A 17,091-nucleotide genomic window follows, 5' to 3' on the forward strand; every position below is an offset into this window, starting at 1 on the left:
AAGTAGATGTAGGTGGGGTGAAGAGAGAAAGAAGTCAAAACACAGTTTGAGGTTTTAAGCAGAGGTAGAAAGATGACGACTTCATTCACTGAATTATAGGTCCCAGAAGAAGCAGGTTTGGGAAAGAAATGGATATATCCACCAAAAATCTTCAATAGAAAATCCTAGTCAAAATCTCTGTGAAGCTGAATACTTCTCTCTTTATTCCAAATTAATTCAGATAAATATGGAGAACCCATTATTCTTGGTACCCTCAAAAGCCCCCTCAAACAGCAAACTTTTGTTTATTGAAATGTTTTGAAATTTTAAAATGTGAAAGTCTAAGAGGAGTTTATTGCACGCTCAGGTTAACAGACTTGAATTATATCATCATGTCAAATGGGAGGAAATGCAATGTGTTCTCCCACCATAGAGGAAAAAGAGATTTGTAAAACTTAATTATTGTTCAAAAAAATTTAAGAATACCCTAATTTTACCAAGTAGTGAATTTCTGCTTAATGAAAAGGAAAGAATTGCAACCTTTCATCCATGCAAGCACCATGTTTTATACATTTTTCTAATAGAAAAATATATGATAGAATATTTAAAAGAAACAATAATAATCTTGTTGAAGAAACAAGAAGAAAAAATATAACTTCCTTTAATATTTTCAAACATGTTTGTTATATTAACTGAAAAGACTGTGATGGAGTCCCAGTTGCTCAAACACATTGTAATATTTTTCCCCAATTTGGTTGACAGTTACAAAACCCAGCGATCAAGCTATGAAAGCAACTTTTCCAGTTAAAGCATCTGCTTTTGTGGCAAATTTTTCAATCAATCATATAGGAACTTTTGGAGTTGCCTTGAGTTAATCTGTTAGTTTTTCTACTCATATTAAATAAATGACATCATAAGTGGCATGGACTCTTTTCTTGGCCACTAAAAAAAGAAATCCATTAGTAAATTTTCCTTACTTAACTGAGTTTTATAATCCTATCTTTCACTCTTGACCCTTGAAATACCTGTTAGCCCATACGTGTGGACCTATAGCTTGAAATTTTTTTGTGTAAACTAAAACTCTTCTACATGTTAATCATGTCCTCTCCACCCTGCCCTCAAACTTATATAATTATTTAGAACAAAATAAGCCTATCATCTTGATAAGCTATTGTACATGATACTTCTTAGTGTATGTACTAAATTAGAGCTGCCAGGCTTTATGCTACTATTAATATTATTTTTCTTGGTCTCCTAGATGGGCTAAGGTGCTATAGGAAGACCTCTTGAATTCAGCACCATCAGGACTTTAGGTAAGCTTCAGAAATCGACACCACCGTATTGTGCTGTGATCACCTCTTTTCTTGTTTATGTACCCCTACTGAAATGTGAGCCAACTGAGAGAAGGATGGTGTCTAATTTAAGAAGCCCTCTGAGTTCACCGAGTTGTTAGAAAACAAGAAGGGAGTGGAAATGTCAGCTAGTGACAAGATTTCTGGCAGGGGGGAAGGCCATGATAGTGGCTGGTACTCCACTAAAGGGAGAAAAGGGAGGTAGCACAGAAGAGAGATTATAGTTATTACCCAAGGATCAGAAAGCATAAAAGAATTAAAAATCTCTGGTCTTTCTTTTCATAGATTATCTCTCCAAAATACCTTTATTTGTGTGTGTATATAATTAATTAATTATTTTGGTAAAATATATATAAAATTTGCCATCTTCACCATTTTTAAGTGTATTCAGTGACATTATATACATTCACATTGTTGTGCACCCATCACCACCATCCATCTCCAGAACTCTTCATGTTACAACACTGAAGCTCCGTATAAGTTAAAAATAAATCTCCATTCCCTCCTTCCCCCAGCACCTAGAAACCACCATTTTACTTTCTATCTCTATGAATTCGATTACTTAAGGTAACTCATAAGTGGAATTAAGTATTAGTTTCTTTGTAACTGGCTTATTTCCCCTAGCATAATGTCCTCAAGATTCATCCATGTTTTAGCATATGTCAGAATTTTCTTCCTTTTTAAGTCTGAATAATTCTTGTGTGTGTGTGTGTGATCTGTCACTGGCAGTTGGGTTGTTTCCACCATTTAGCTATTGTGAATAATACTGTTGTGAGCATTGGTGTATAAATATCTCTTCAGGAAGCTCTTTCCATTCTTTTGGGTATATATTCAGAAGTGGAATTGCTGGATCATATAATTCTATTTTTAACTTTTTGAGGATGCACCATACAGTTTTAATTACTGTAGCTTTATACTAAGCTTTGGAATCACGAAGTGTGAGTCATCCAACTTTGTTCTTCCTTTTCAAAATTGTTTTGGATACTCAGGGTCCCTTGAGATTTGTATGAATTTTAGGATGAGTTTTTCTAACTCTACCAAAAAAAAGTCTTTGGGATTTTTTTATAGGACTTTGATTGCATTGGATCAATAGATCACTCTGGGTAGTATTAACATTATAACAATATTAAGTCTTCAAATCTCCAATATATCTTTAAGGCAGAGAACAAGGGCTGTTTTAAAAATCTCATGTATTGGATGAATGGCACTGTGAACATTTTTTTTTTTTACATCTTTATTGGAGTATAATTGCTTTACAATGGTGTGTTAGTTTCTGCTTTATAACAAACTGAATCAGTTATACATATACATATGTTCCCATATCTCTTCCCTCTTGCGTCTCCCTCCTTCCCACCCTCCCTATCCCACCCCTCTAGGTGGTCACAAAGCACTGAGCTGATCTCCCTGTGCTATGCGGCTGCTTCCCACCAGCAATCTATTTTACGTTTGGTAGTGTATATATGTCCATGCCATTCTCTCGCTTTGTCACAGGTTACCCTTCCCCCTCCCCATATCCTCAAGTCCATTCTCTACTAGGTCTGTGTCTTAATTCCTGTCTTTCCCCTAGGTTCTTCATGACATTTCTTTTTTTATTTTTATTTTTTTTGCGGTATGCGGGCCTCTCACTGCTGTTGCCTCTCCCATTGGGGAGCACAGTCTCCAGATGCGCAGGCTCAGCGGCCATGGCTCACGGGCCTAGCCGCCCCGCGGCATGTAGGATCTTACCAGACTGGGGCATGAACCCGTGTCGCCTGCATCGGCAGGCGGACTCTCAACCACTGCGCCACCAGGGAAGCCCGACATTTCTTTCTTTTTCTTAACTTCCATATATATGTGTTAGCATATGGCATTTGTCTTACTCTTTCTGACTTCACTCTCTATGACAAACTCTAGGTCCATCCACCTCATTACAAATAGCTCAATTTCGTTTCTTTTTATGGCTGAGTAATATTCCATTGTATATATGTGCCACATCTTCTTTATCCATTCATCCAATGATGGACACTTAGGTTGCTTCCATCTCCGGGCTATTGTAAATAGAGCTGCAATGAACATTTTGGTACATGACTCTTTTTGAATTATGGTTTTCTCAGGGTATATGCCCAGTAGAGGGATTGCTGGGTCATATGGTAGTTCTATTTGTAGTTTTTTAAGGAACTTCCATACTGTTCTCCATAGTGGCTGTACCAATTCACATTCCCACCAGCAGTGCAAGAGTGTTCCCTTTTCTCCACACCCTCTCCAGCATATATTGTTTCTAGATTTTTTGATGATGGCCATTCTGAATGATGTGAGATGATATAGCATTGTAGTTTTGATTTGCATTTCTCTAATGATTAATGATGTTGAGCATCCTTTCATGTGTTTGTTGGCAGTCTGTATATCTTCTTTGGAGAAATGTCTATTTAGGTCTTCTGCCCATGTTTGGATTGGGTTGTTTGTTTATTTGTTATTGAGCTGCATGAACTGCTTATAAATTTTGGAGATTAATCCTTTGTCAGTTGCTTCATTTGCAAATATTTTCTCCCATTCTGAGGGTTGTCTTTTGGTTTTGTTTATGGTTTCCTTTGCTCTGTAAAAGCTTTGAAGTTTCATTAGGTCCCATTTATTTATTTTTGTTTTTATTTCCATTTCCATTTCTCTAGGAGGTGGGTCAAAAAGGATCTTGCTGTGATTTATGTCATAGAGTGTTCTGCCTATGTATTCCTCTAAGAGTTTGATAGTTTCTGGCCTTACATTTAGGTCTTTAATCAATTTTCAGCTTATTTTTGTGTATGGTGTTAGGGAGTGTTCTAATCTCATACTTCTGCATGTACCTGTCCTGTTTTCCTAGCACAACTTCTTGAAGAGGGTGTCCTTTCTCCACTGTACATTCCTGCCTCCTTTAACAAAGATAAGGTGACCATATGTGCGTGAGTTTATCTCTGGGCTTTCTATCCTGTTCCATTGATCTATATTTTTGTTTTTGTGCCAGTACCATACTGTCTTGATTACTGTAGCTTTGTAGTATAGTCTGAAGTCAGGGAGCCTGATTCCTCCAGCTCCGTTTTTCATTCTCAAGATTGCTTTGGCTATTCGGGCTCTTTTGTGTTTCCATACAAATTGTGAAATCTTTTGTTCTAGCTCTGTGAAAAACGCCAGTGGTAGTTTGACAGGGATTGCACTGAATCTGTAGATTGCTTTGGGTAGTAGAGTCATTTTCACAATATTGATTCTTCCCATCCAAGAACACGGTATATCTCTCCATCTATTGGTATCATCTTTAATTTCTTTTATCAGTATCTTATAATTTTCTGCATACAGGTCTTTTGTCTCCTCTAGGTAGGTTTATTCCTAGATATTTTATTCTTTTTGTTGCAATGGTAAATGGGAGTGTTTTCTTGATTTCACTTTCAGATTTTTCATCATTAGTGTATAGGAATGCCAGACATTTCTCTGAATTAATTTTGTATCCTGCCACTTTACCAAATTCATTGATTAGCTCTAGTAGTTTTCTGGTAGCATCTTTAGGATTATCTATGTATAGTATCATGTCATCTGCAAACAGTGACAGCTTTACTTCTTCTTTTCCAATTTGGATTCCTTTTATTTCCTTTTCTACTCTGATTGCTGTGGCTAAAACTTCCAAAACTATGTTGAATAAGAGTGATGGGAGTGTGCAAACTTCTCTTGTTCCTGATCTTAGTGGAAATGCTTTCAGTTTTTCATCATTGAGGATGATGTTGGCTGTGGGTTTGTCATATATGGTCTTTATTATGTTGACGAAAGTTTCCTCTATGCCTATTTTCTTCAGGGTTTTTATCATAAATGGGTGTTGAATTTTGTCCAAAGCTTTCTCTGCATCTGTTGAGATGATCATATGGTTTTTCTCCTTCAATTTGTTAATATGGTGTATCACGTTGATTGATTTGCGTATATTGAAGAATCCTTGCATTCCTGGAATAAACCCCACTTGATCATGGTGTATGATCCTTTTAATGTGCTGTTGGATTCTGTTTGCTAGTATTTTGTTGAGAATTTTGACATCTATGTTCATCAGTGATATTGGCCTGTAGTTTTCTTCCTTTGTGACATCATTGTCTGATTTTTGTATCAAGGTGATGGTGGCCTCTTAGAATGAGTTTGGGAGTGTTCCTCCCTCTGCTATATTTTGGAAGAGTTTGAGAAGGATAGGTGTTAGCTCTTCTCTAAATGTTTGATAGAATTCACCTGTGAAGCCATCTGGTCCTGGGATTTTGTTTCTGGGAAGATTTTTAATCACAGTTTCAATTTCAGTGCTTGTGATTGGTCTGTTCATATTTTCTATTTCTTCCTGATTCCGTCTTGGTAGGTTGTGCATTTCTAAGAATTTGTCCAATTCTTCCAGGTTGTCCATTTTATTGGCATAGAGTTGCTTGTAGTAATCTCTCATGATCTTTTGTATTTCTGCAGTGTCATTTGTTACTTCTCCTTTTTAATTTCTAATTCTATTGATTTGAGTCTTCTCCCTTTTTTTCTTGATGAGTCTGGCTAGTGGTTTATCAATTTTTATCTACTCAAAGAACCAGCTTTTAGTTTTATTGATCGTTGCATCGTTTCCTTCATTTCATTTTCATTTATTTCTGAACTGATCTTTATGATTTCTTTCCTTCTGCTAACTTTGGGGTTTTTTTGTTCTTCTTTCTCTAATTGCTTTAGGTGCAAGGTTAGGTTGTTCATTCGAGATGTTTCCTGTTCCTTAATGTAGGATTGTATTGTTATAAACTTCCCTCTTAGAAATGCTTTTGCTGCATCCCATAGGTTTTGAGTCATCGTGTCTCCATTGTCATTTGTTTCTAGGTATTTTTTTTATTTCCTCTTTGATTTCTTCAGTGATCACTTCATTATTAAGTACTGTATTGTTTAGCCTCTATGTGTTTGTATTTTTTACAGATCATTTCCTGTAATTGATATCTAGTCTCATAGCATTGTGGTCAGAAAAGATACTTGATACAATTTCAATTTTCTTAAATTTACCAAGGCTTGATTTGTGACCCAAGATATGATCTATCCTGGAGAATGTTCCGTGAGCACTTGAGAAAAAAGTGTATTCTCTTCTATTTGGATGGAATGTCCTATAAATATCAATTAAGTCCATCTTGTTTAATGTATCATTTAAAGCCTGTGTCTCCTTATTTATTTTAATTTTGGATGATCTGTCCATTGGTGAAAGTGGGGTGTTAAAGTCCCCTATTATGATTATGCTACTGTCGATTTCCCCTTTTATGGCTGTTAGTATTTGCCTTATGTATCGAGGTGCTCCTATGTTGGGTGCATAAATATTTACAATTGTTATATCTTCTTGTTGGATCGATCCCTTGATCATTACGTAGTGTCCTTCTTTGTCTCTTCTAATAGTTTGTATTTTAAAGTTTATTTTGTCTGACATGAGGATTGCTACTCCAGCTGTCTTTTGGTTTCCATTTGCATGGAATATCTTTCTCCATCCCGTTACTTTCAGTCTGTATGTGTCTCTAGGTGAAGTGGGTCTCTTGTTGACAGCATATATATGGGTCTTTTTTTTGTATCCATTCAGCCACTCTGTGTCTTTTGGTGGGAGCATTTAGTCCATTTACATTTAAGGTAATTATCGATATGTTTGTTCCTATTTCCATTTTCTTAATTGTTTTGGGTTCATTATTGTAGGTCTTTTCCTTCTCTTGTGTTTCTTGCCTAGAGAAATCCCTTTAACATTTGTTGTAAAGCTGGTTTGGTGGTGCTGAACTCTCGCAGCTTTTGCTTGTCTGTAAAGGTTTTAATTTCTCCATCAAATCTGAATGAAATCCTTGCTGGATACAGTAATCTTGGCTGTAGGTTTTTCTCCTTCATCACTTTAAATATGTCCTGCCTCTCCCTTCTGGCTTGCAGAGTTTCTGCTGAAAGATCAGCTGTTAACCTTAGGGGGATTCCCTTGTGTGTTAGTTGTTGTTTTTCCCTTGCTGCTTTTAACATGTTTTCTTTGTATTTAATTTTTGACAGTTTGATTAATATGTGTCTTGGCATATTTCTCCTTGGATTTATTCTGTATGGGACTCTCTGTGCTTCTGGGACTTCATTAATTATTTCCTTTCCCATATTAGGGAAGTTTTCAACTATAATCTCTTCAAATATTTTCTCAGTCCCTTTCTTTTTCTCTTCTTCTTCTGGAACCCCTATAATTCGAGTGTTGGTGTGTTTGATGTTGTCCCAGAGGTCTCTGAGACTGTCCTCAGTTCTTTTCATTCCTTTTTCTTTATTCTGCTCTGCAGTAGTTATTTCCACCATTTTATCTTCCAGGTCACTTATCCATTCTTCTGCTTCAGTTATTCTGCTCTTGATCCCTTCTAGAGTATCTTAATTTCATTTTTTGAGTTGTTCATCATTGCTTGTTTCATCTTTAGTTCTTCTAGGTCCTTGTTAAATGTTTCTTGCATTTTGTCTATTGTATTTCCAAGATTTTGGATCATCTTTACTATCATTATTTTGAATTATTTTTCAGGTAGCCTGCCTATTTCCTCTTCATTTTTTAGGCCTGGTGGGTTTTTATCTTGGTCCTTCATCTGCTGTGTGTTTTTCTGTCTTCTCATTTTGCTTATCTTACTGTGTTTGGGGTCTCCTTTTTGCAGGCTGCAGGTTCATACTTCCCATTGTTTTTGGTGCCTGTCCCCAGTGGCTAAAGTTGGTTCAGTGGGTTGTGTAGGTTTCCTGCTGGAGGGGACTAGTGCCTGTGTTCTGGTGGATGAGGTTGGATCTTGTCTTTCTGGTGGGCAGGTCCACATCTGGTGGTGTGTTTTGGGATGTCTGTGGACTTATTATGATTTTAGGTAACCTCTCTGCTGATGTGTGGGGTTGTGTTCCTGTCTTGCTAGTTGTTTGGCGTAGGGTGTCCAGCACTGTAGCTTGCAGGTCATTGAGTGAAGCTGGATGCTGGTGTTGAGATGGAGATCTCTTGGAGATTTTCGCCGTTTGATATTATGTGGAGCTGGGAGGTCTCTTGTGGTCCAGTGTCCTGAAGTTGGCTCTCCCACCTCAGAGGCACAGCACTGACTCCTGGCTGGAGCACCAAGAGACTTTCATCCACATGACTCAGAATTAAAGGGAGAAAAAGTAGAAAGAAAGAAAGAAAAAGAAAGAAAGAAACAAAGAGAGAGAGAGAGAAAGAAAGTAAGAAAGAAAGAAAAAGAAAGAAAGAAAAAGAAAGAAGGGAGGGAGGAAAGAAGGAAGGAAGGAAGGAGGGAAGGAAAGAAAGAAAGAAAGAAGATAAAATAAAATAAGATAAAATAAAATAAAGTTATTAAAATAAAAAATAATTATTAAGAAAAATTTTTTTTCTTAAAGAAACACACACACACACACACACACACACACACACACAAAACGGACGGGTAGAACCCTAGGACAAATGGTGGTAGCAAAGCTCTACAGCCAAAATCTCACACAGAAGCATACACATACACACTCACAAAAAGGGGAAAAGGAGAAGAAATCATAAATCTTGCTCTCAAAGTCCACCTCCTCAATTTGAGATGATTCATTGTCTATTCATGTATTCTACAGATGCAGGTACATCAAGTTGATTGTGGAGCTTTAATCCGCTGCTTCTGAGGTTGCTGGGAGAGATTTCCCTTTCTCTTCTTTGTTCTCACAGCTCCCGGGGCTGAGCTTTGGATTTGGCCCCTCCTCTGCGTGTAGGTCGCTGGAGGGCGTCTGTTCTTCACTCAGACAGGACGGGGTTAAAGGAGCAGCTGCTTCGGGGACTCTGGCTCACTCAGGCCGGGGGGAGGGAAGGGTGTGGATTGCGGGGCGAGCCTGCGGTGGCAGAGGCCGGCGTGACGTTGCACCAGCCTGAGGCGCGCCACGTGTTCTCCCGGGGGAGCTGTCCCTGGATCCCGGGACCTTGGCAGTGGCGGGCTGCACAGGCTCCCCAGAAGGGCGTTGTGGATGGTGACCTGTGCTCGCACACAGGCTTCTTGGTGGCGGCAGCAGCAGCCTTAGCGTCTCATGCCCGTCTCTGGGGTCCGCGCTGTTAGCCGTGGCTCGCGCCCGTCTCTGGAGCTCCTTTAAGCAGCGATCTTAATCCTCTCTCCTCACGCACCAGGAAACAAAGAGGTAAGAAAAAGTTCCTTGCCTCTTCGGCAGATCCAGACTTTTCCCCGGACTCCCTCCTGGCTAGCCGTGGTGCACTAACCCTCTGCCGGCTGTGTTCACGCCGCCACCCCAGTCTTCTCCCTGCGCTCCGACTGAAGCCCGAGCCTCAGCTCCCAGCCCCGCCCGCCCCGGCTGGTGAGCAGACAAGCCTCTCGGGTGGTGAGTGCTGGTCAGCACTGATCCTCTGTGCGGGAATCTCTCCGCTTTGCCCTCCGCACCCCCTGTTGCTGTGCTCTCCTCCGCGGCTCCAAAGCTTTCCCCCTCCGCCACCCACAGTCTCCGCCCGTGAAGGGGCTTCCTAGTGTGTGGAAACCTTTCCTCCTTCACGGCTCCATCCCACTGGTGCAGGTCCCATCCCTATCCTTTTGTCTCTGTTTATTCTTTTTTCTTTTGCCCTACCCAGGTATGTGGGGACTTTCTTGCGTTTTGGGAGGTCCTAGGACTTCTGCCAGTGTTCAGTAGGTGTTCTGTAGGAGTTGTTCCACATGTATATGTATTTCTGGTGTATCTGTGGGGAGGAAAGTGATCTCCACGTCTTACTCTTCCGCCATCTTCCCCTTTACCCCTGAAATATCCACTGTGAACATTTTATTCTAGGCACTCATCATGTCAAATTCCAAGAAATTGATGAGTGAGGATTGGCGTTATCTATTAAAAAACTGAAACACAACCAGTAGAGGAGACAGCAGAAAAATTTGAAAACACAACTTTGTTATTATTCCATGTGTACTAGATTTTTTTAATGTATTTTTATTCTATTTATTTTTTATCCTTTTTTAAATTAATTTTTATTGGAATATAGTTGCTTTACAATGTTGCGTTAGTTTCTACTGCACAGTAAAGTGAATCAGCTATACGTATACATATATCGCCTCTTTTTTGGATTTCCTTCCCACTTAGGTCACCACAGAGAACTGAGTAGAGTTCGCTGAGCTATACGGTAGGTTCTCATTAGTTATCTATTTTCTACACAGTATCAATAGTGTATATATGTCAATCCCAATCTCCCAAATCATCCCACCACCACCCCTTTCCCCCCTTGTTGGCCATACCTTTGTTCTCTACGTCTGTATCTCTCTTTCTGCTTTGCAAATAAGATCATCTATTTCTATTGAGCTTTATCTATGGTGATATGGCACTATATCACATTTTTAATTATTGTAATTTTATAATTTGCTTTAATGTTTAGTAGGTGAATTATCTATATATTGTTCTCTCATAAATAATTTAATTAATCTTGCTCATGATTTTTTTCAAGAAAGCTCTACAAGAATTTTACCAAGTTTTAAAAACACTTTCATTAGAATTTTATTTAAATTATATCAAGTGTCTAAATTAATTTGAAGGGACTGGATATTTTCATAATATTGAATCTTCGACATCCAAGAATGAGGTATATCCATTCATTTGTTCAAAATTTGTCTAAGAAAAGTTCTATTGATTTCTTTAAGTATTTCCTACATATTATTGTTAAGTTTGATATATATAATGATTTTAAAATTTTCTCACCATCTTTCCTTACTGGATACAGATTATTATTGTTGGCATGGAAAAAAAATCCACAAATTTCTTCTGATTTTAACTTTAATTCATTTGAGTTTTGCAGAGCAAAAAAAAATCACATCTGACAATAATGAATATTCTGTTCTTATCCTATCCTGGAACTACACCTTGTTGTGCATGGACTAAAGATCATAGAAATATGTCAATAAATAACAGTGGTGTTAGCAGGCATCATGTACTGTTTCTGATTTTTGCTGGAATGTCTCTAATGTTTCATCATTAGACATGCTAGAACACAGTGGAATAAAAAATTATCATGCTTTAAAAGTATTTATTCTTAGATTTGTATAGCTTTATTTTTTTGTTAAGGATTGGATTTTGAAGTTTATCAAATATAATTTCTGTATTGTATCAATCAGGGATTGGCATTTCAAGTAATCCAGGTACAAAGAGTTTAATGTGGGAATTATTGGCTTACACATGTCTTGGAAGAACTAGAGAACAAAGGTCAGGAAGTTCAAATCTGAAGATCTCAGCCTGAAACATGACAGTAGGTGGTTCACAAGAACTCTGTGAAAGCCACTATGAATCCCATGTTTGCAACTGCCTCAGAGAATAATGGCCTCTCTTTCTCTTCAACCCTATAAATCTCATGTCAGTGCTTCTTACTGGCAAATTCTGACTAGGAGTGGTAGTCCATGGCTTCTGCTCCTCAATAAAAGGATAGAGAAGTGATGCCAGGTGAACTGTCCAATTTATGAAGATGAGCATTACTGTAAAGAGCATATAGGTTTTTTTAATGTGATGAATTATATTATTGGGTTTTCTAATAGTAAGCCATGTTTGAAATAAAACCTACCTCATCATGGTATGTTTTTTAATATACTGTTAAATTTAATTTAAAACTTTTATTTAGCTGGGGTATTGTGTTATATTTATGAGAGAGTTCTGCAGTTGTATTGTGGTGTCTTTGTCCTATTTTGGTACTGAGATTATATTTGCTTTATAAAATGAATTGGGAAGGTTGTCATCTTTTTCTGTATTCTGAAAGAATTTAAATTTATAATATGGGAATTACCTATTGTTTGATAGTTAGAAATAACTCACAAACACTTCTGGGTCCAATACCTTTTTTAATCCCCATTTTCACCCAATTTTATGAGTAAATATTGATCTGTGCTCTTCTCAATTTAACCAATAGAAAAAAATAAACTTTCTAAAGCTAAAGAAACATACATTTGTAATGGAAATAGTTTAATAACTGAATTGGGACAAATTAATATAAAAGTACTAATACTTAGACATATTAGGGTGAAAATTTTAAATTTCAAAGGCAAAAAATATTCTACAACATGGCAGCCAATTAACACAGATTACCCTTAAAGCAGTAAAAATCATATTGGCCTTGGGCTTGAATATAAATTTAAAAGAAAGAAAACAAAGTATCCTTCTGAGAGAAAGGTTTTTTACCCAAAAGTTCTAAACTCAGCTAAATTGTTCTTTACATATGAAGTCAACAGAAAGACATTCTCATATATGCAAAGGCTCAGAAAGAATACCACCCAAATATTCTTAAAGAAAAAATTTTCAAAGATAAGCCTCTAGCCAATGGGAAATGCCTCAAAATAAACAACAAAAGAGATAACACAAACAACAAAAGAGAGGAGAAATGATAATAAAAAAGAATCAAGAGGAGCATCAACAGCAGTTCTGCAATGAGTAAATTTAAACATTTGGGGACTTCCCTGGCATCCAGTGGTTAGGACTCCGCGCTTCCAATACAGGCGATGTTGGTTCGATCCAGGAACTAAGATCACACGTGCCGCACATTGTTGCTGAAAAAAAAAAAAGAGCAAATGTATTAAAAAAAAATAAATTTAAACATTTGTTGGAATTACTGATGCAAACCCAATGCAAATGTCAAAACATTCCTAAGAGAGGTCTAATATAAAATATTTTCTAAGATTAAGGGTTATCATTAATAGAATTTAAAACAGTGTAGCAACACAAAGATTTTTAAAAGGTTTATAAGTCATATGAGATTGGATATGAGGCAATTTGTTTTTTCAGTCACTGTTGGTAAAAGTAAATCTAATCACTTAATAAGATAGTTTCATAACACATTCTAGAATTTTTCTAAATGCATACCTTATGACCCAGTATTTCGAAAATTAGAATTCATTATGGAATAAACAGATAACATGCAAAGATTTATATACAAAAGTGGTCTTCTCTCTTGTTTATAACAGAAAAAAACATAGATGTATCATCTTCTCTTCCACGGCTTTGTCTTTCTATCCTTTTTCTCTAAATACTAATTTTATTTTCTGCGATGTTGCTTCTTTTCTTATGGAGACAGAAAAACTGTTGAATTGTAGATTTATTAAATTTTCTCTTTTCTAATTCAATCACTTTGAAGTTTGGTCCTTTTTTTTAGAGATTACCTCCCTTTGTCTCAATTTATAGACTTGCTCTCTGATCTTTCCTCTGTTATTTTATAGATATTAGGTTCTCTTGAATTTTATTTAAAATGCAGATGAAATGTCATTTTCTTCCATATGGCTCCACTTATACTATAACCAATAGAAATCCTTGGAATTTTATGACAGGTGAATGGTATTCCTTCATAGATACCAGCGCTGATACTGTGATTAAACATTTTGCATCTTAAAAGGAAGATATTATAAGAGGAGTTAGATGTTGTGCCCATATTTCCATGTAAGCAGAGAGTGCCCTTTGAATGGTGCTATATATACCAGTGATAGCAGTGGGATGACTCCAGCAGCAATGTGAAAAACAGGTAAGAGAGATGCTCACATCTCAGACAGGGGAACTACTTAGGAGGATATAAAAATACTCTGGGGGAAAAAAGATAATGAGGGTACACACCATACCTATTTCAATGGAATTGAGAAGAGAGGGTCAATCTGAGAAATATTTAATTGATACTAATAACAAACATGGTGGTTTATTCATGTGGGAATTGAGAGAGAGAAAGGACAGAATAGAGAATTATTCAGAAATACTACCTTGGATGGCTGGGTTAAGGATTGCTAACTGAGACAGGAAATAAAGGGGGAAAATCAGACTTCTGGAGTTAAGACAATAATTTCAGTTTGGAATTTACTGAGTTGGGAATATTTAGGGGAAAAACAAGTATAAATGCCAAATAGACAATTTAAAAAATGGAGCTGGATCTCAAGTTTTTGAAGGTGGAGATATGGATTTGAGCATTATTAATAGACTGTAATTTAAAAAACAACTCTGAATCAGATTCCCCAAGAAGAAGGTATAGCAAGGAGAAAAGGTTGAAGATAGAAAACAGAAGGACATCAATATTTAAGGAATGCTTAGAAGAAAATCTAATGAAGGGGGCTGAGAAGGAACAACTCAGTAATAAGATTAGAACCAGGGGAGTGTAGTGTCACAAAAACCATAGTAGGAGAAAAAAATAATTTTTTAAGCTATCCTAACTTAGAGAAAAATTTTAAAGTAAAGAATGGTTAAAGAGGGAATTCCCTGGCGGTCCAGTGGTCAGGACTCCGTGCTTTCACTGCCAAGGGCCTGGGTTTGATCCCTGGTTGGGGAACTAAGCTCCTACAGGCCACGCGGCGTGACAATAAATAAATAAATAAATAGATAGATAGATAAATAAATAGATAAATAAATAAATAAAAGAAAAAAGGTTTTAAAAAGAATGGTCAAAGAATCAAGGGACTAGAGCCATTACAGAAGGTAAAGATTGAAGAGGGGGCTTCCCTGGTGGTGCAGAAAAAAAAACGATTGAAGAGGGCCCTGAGAGATGGTGACCCTGTCATTGGTAGTGCTGTAGAGCTAGATCTTGAAAATGTTGTGTGGAGACTATGAGATGTTGTAGCAGATTGAATAGTAACAAAAAGCTGAGGAAGCTTGTTTGAAAAAGGAAAGGAAAACATAGCTTTTAAATACGTATTCAACAGTTCCCTATCTTTTTTCCTGTTCAATTTTATGTAAATTTTACTAAGGTATAAATTCGTCCCTCATTTCCACCAATATTAACATCATCTTGACACCCAACACAGCGTAAATCAGATATGTTGTCTCTGTACTTCCCTATATTTTAAAATAAAATGTAACTAATCTAATGTAACATTTTTCAATAATTCAGGCTAGTTATTATGAATGTAAATTACAGGATAAGGCAGTAGTCTTATTGGCCTCCACATCCCCAGACCCTGGCAGAGGGCCTGAAGCATCATAGGTGCTACTAAATTAATTGATTGAAAGAATAAGCCTTCACAATCTGTTGTCATGCTTCTCACCCTTCTACTCCCCAGACTTTATTTGACATTCTCAAGGCCATTGCAACTGCTCTGGATTGAAATCATTCTCTTACTACAGCGTATGAAAAACAGTGGAGGAGTATGGCAGGAAAAATTGCTTTTTCAAAGAATTAAAACTATTCATTTATTTCTAGTTGAGATATTTTAAGCTTGCCTCTTCCTTCAGTATTTGTATCACGTCCTGTTCATTATTTCTAGCTCTGCTCAAGACTGTGTCCTAACAACCTTCTCAAAAAGTCTCTCAATTCTACAACTCGTTAGCAAAATCCCAGACTCATTTTTCTACTTCAGGCTCTTTTATACCTTTACTAAATGTAGCTGTTGTTATTAACAGCAAGATCCTTAAGAACTAAGACTTATTTTATTCCTTAAATCATAAAGATATATCCTAAAATCATATAGCTCTATCTATAACTCCAAACATTTATATATTTGTATTGTAAAATACATTTGTTTGTAGTGAAAAACAGCTGAGGGGATATCTGATTAAAAAGCAACTATCATTGATTTCATATGGCTCTGTTAATTGCCTGCCATTCCTTCCATATATTTTTTATTTAATTTGATCTGATACCATTAAAATATTAACCTCAAGGAAACTTACAGGGATTCAAACATTTAAGATTAAAACCATAAGTTAAAGCTGCTTCTTTGCCCATACTCTCCACGCTTGTTTCTAACAAAAGCAAAGATTAAATGGAATCCTTTCTTACATTTGGGTAGTGCATTTAACTCACTTTGCCTGAACTGTATGTCCATTACGACAAAGCACCAAGATTACTTTCATGAATGAGTATAAAGATACATTCTTTTTTTCCAGTTCAGGAAAAAAATTCAAATCCTTTATTGTAATAGCTAGGTTGTGTTCCTATATCAAAAGCTCATTTGTGTACATAGGGGCTTCTGTTATCAAAAACAAAGCAGGACACTGTATGATTTTTGTTATAGTGAGCTATAAGGAGAAAAAAATTCAGATATGAAATACCCCATAGCTCTAGGACTTTTCAAATTGCAAATATTTTATATGAAAGAATACCAACTGATAGTCATAGATATTCTAAAGTATTTATTATTTTAATCCTATCTACTTTAATTTGCACAGAAAACACAGATATAACTGATTATTAAAGCAAGTATAAAAGCACAAAAGTCAAGAAATATAGAAGGAGAAAGGGCAAGAAAAGAAATTTGGTTGAACCAGAAAGCCTGAACTCAGGATAACTACCAATTTAACAAAAAAATTAGCTTTAACCTTCTTGGTAATCAAGCCCCCCCCCCAAAAAAAAGAATATATGAGTTGCACAAGTTTCTTAATATAATAAAAAGAATCATACTAGTTAGAAAAACTTCTTCCCTGATTTAAACTCTAAAACAAGCTAGGTATATGGGTGCATCTTCATATTGAACATACAGAACAAAATCACAGTTATTTTTAAAAACAGAGATTTTATAAAAGTTTTGAAATATTGAGCACATTATGGGAGTTTATACTGCTATATGTAAAAGTAAGTTGTGGTACTTTCAAGGCAAATACAAACTTTATTAACTGGATTTTCATGTCAGTTTTAAACTATCAACATTTAATATCTTTAAACATTTCTACATTGGCAAAACTTTTCTTAAACGGCAAAAATTCAAAGGTAAAGTTATTCAAGGAGGAAAGAAGCAAGGAATTGATATTAAAATTTGTTGACTACAGCATCCTTGTAATTTTTTGGTTACCTTTCCCTGTTTATGATGCATGAAGCTATGAATAATTTAGAAAATTATTCTAAATGATTTAGAATGTG

This window comes from Tursiops truncatus, chromosome 11, assembly GCF_011762595.2.
Source record: "Tursiops truncatus isolate mTurTru1 chromosome 11, mTurTru1.mat.Y, whole genome shotgun sequence".
In the NCBI taxonomy this organism is placed as follows: Eukaryota; Metazoa; Chordata; class Mammalia; order Artiodactyla; family Delphinidae; genus Tursiops; species Tursiops truncatus.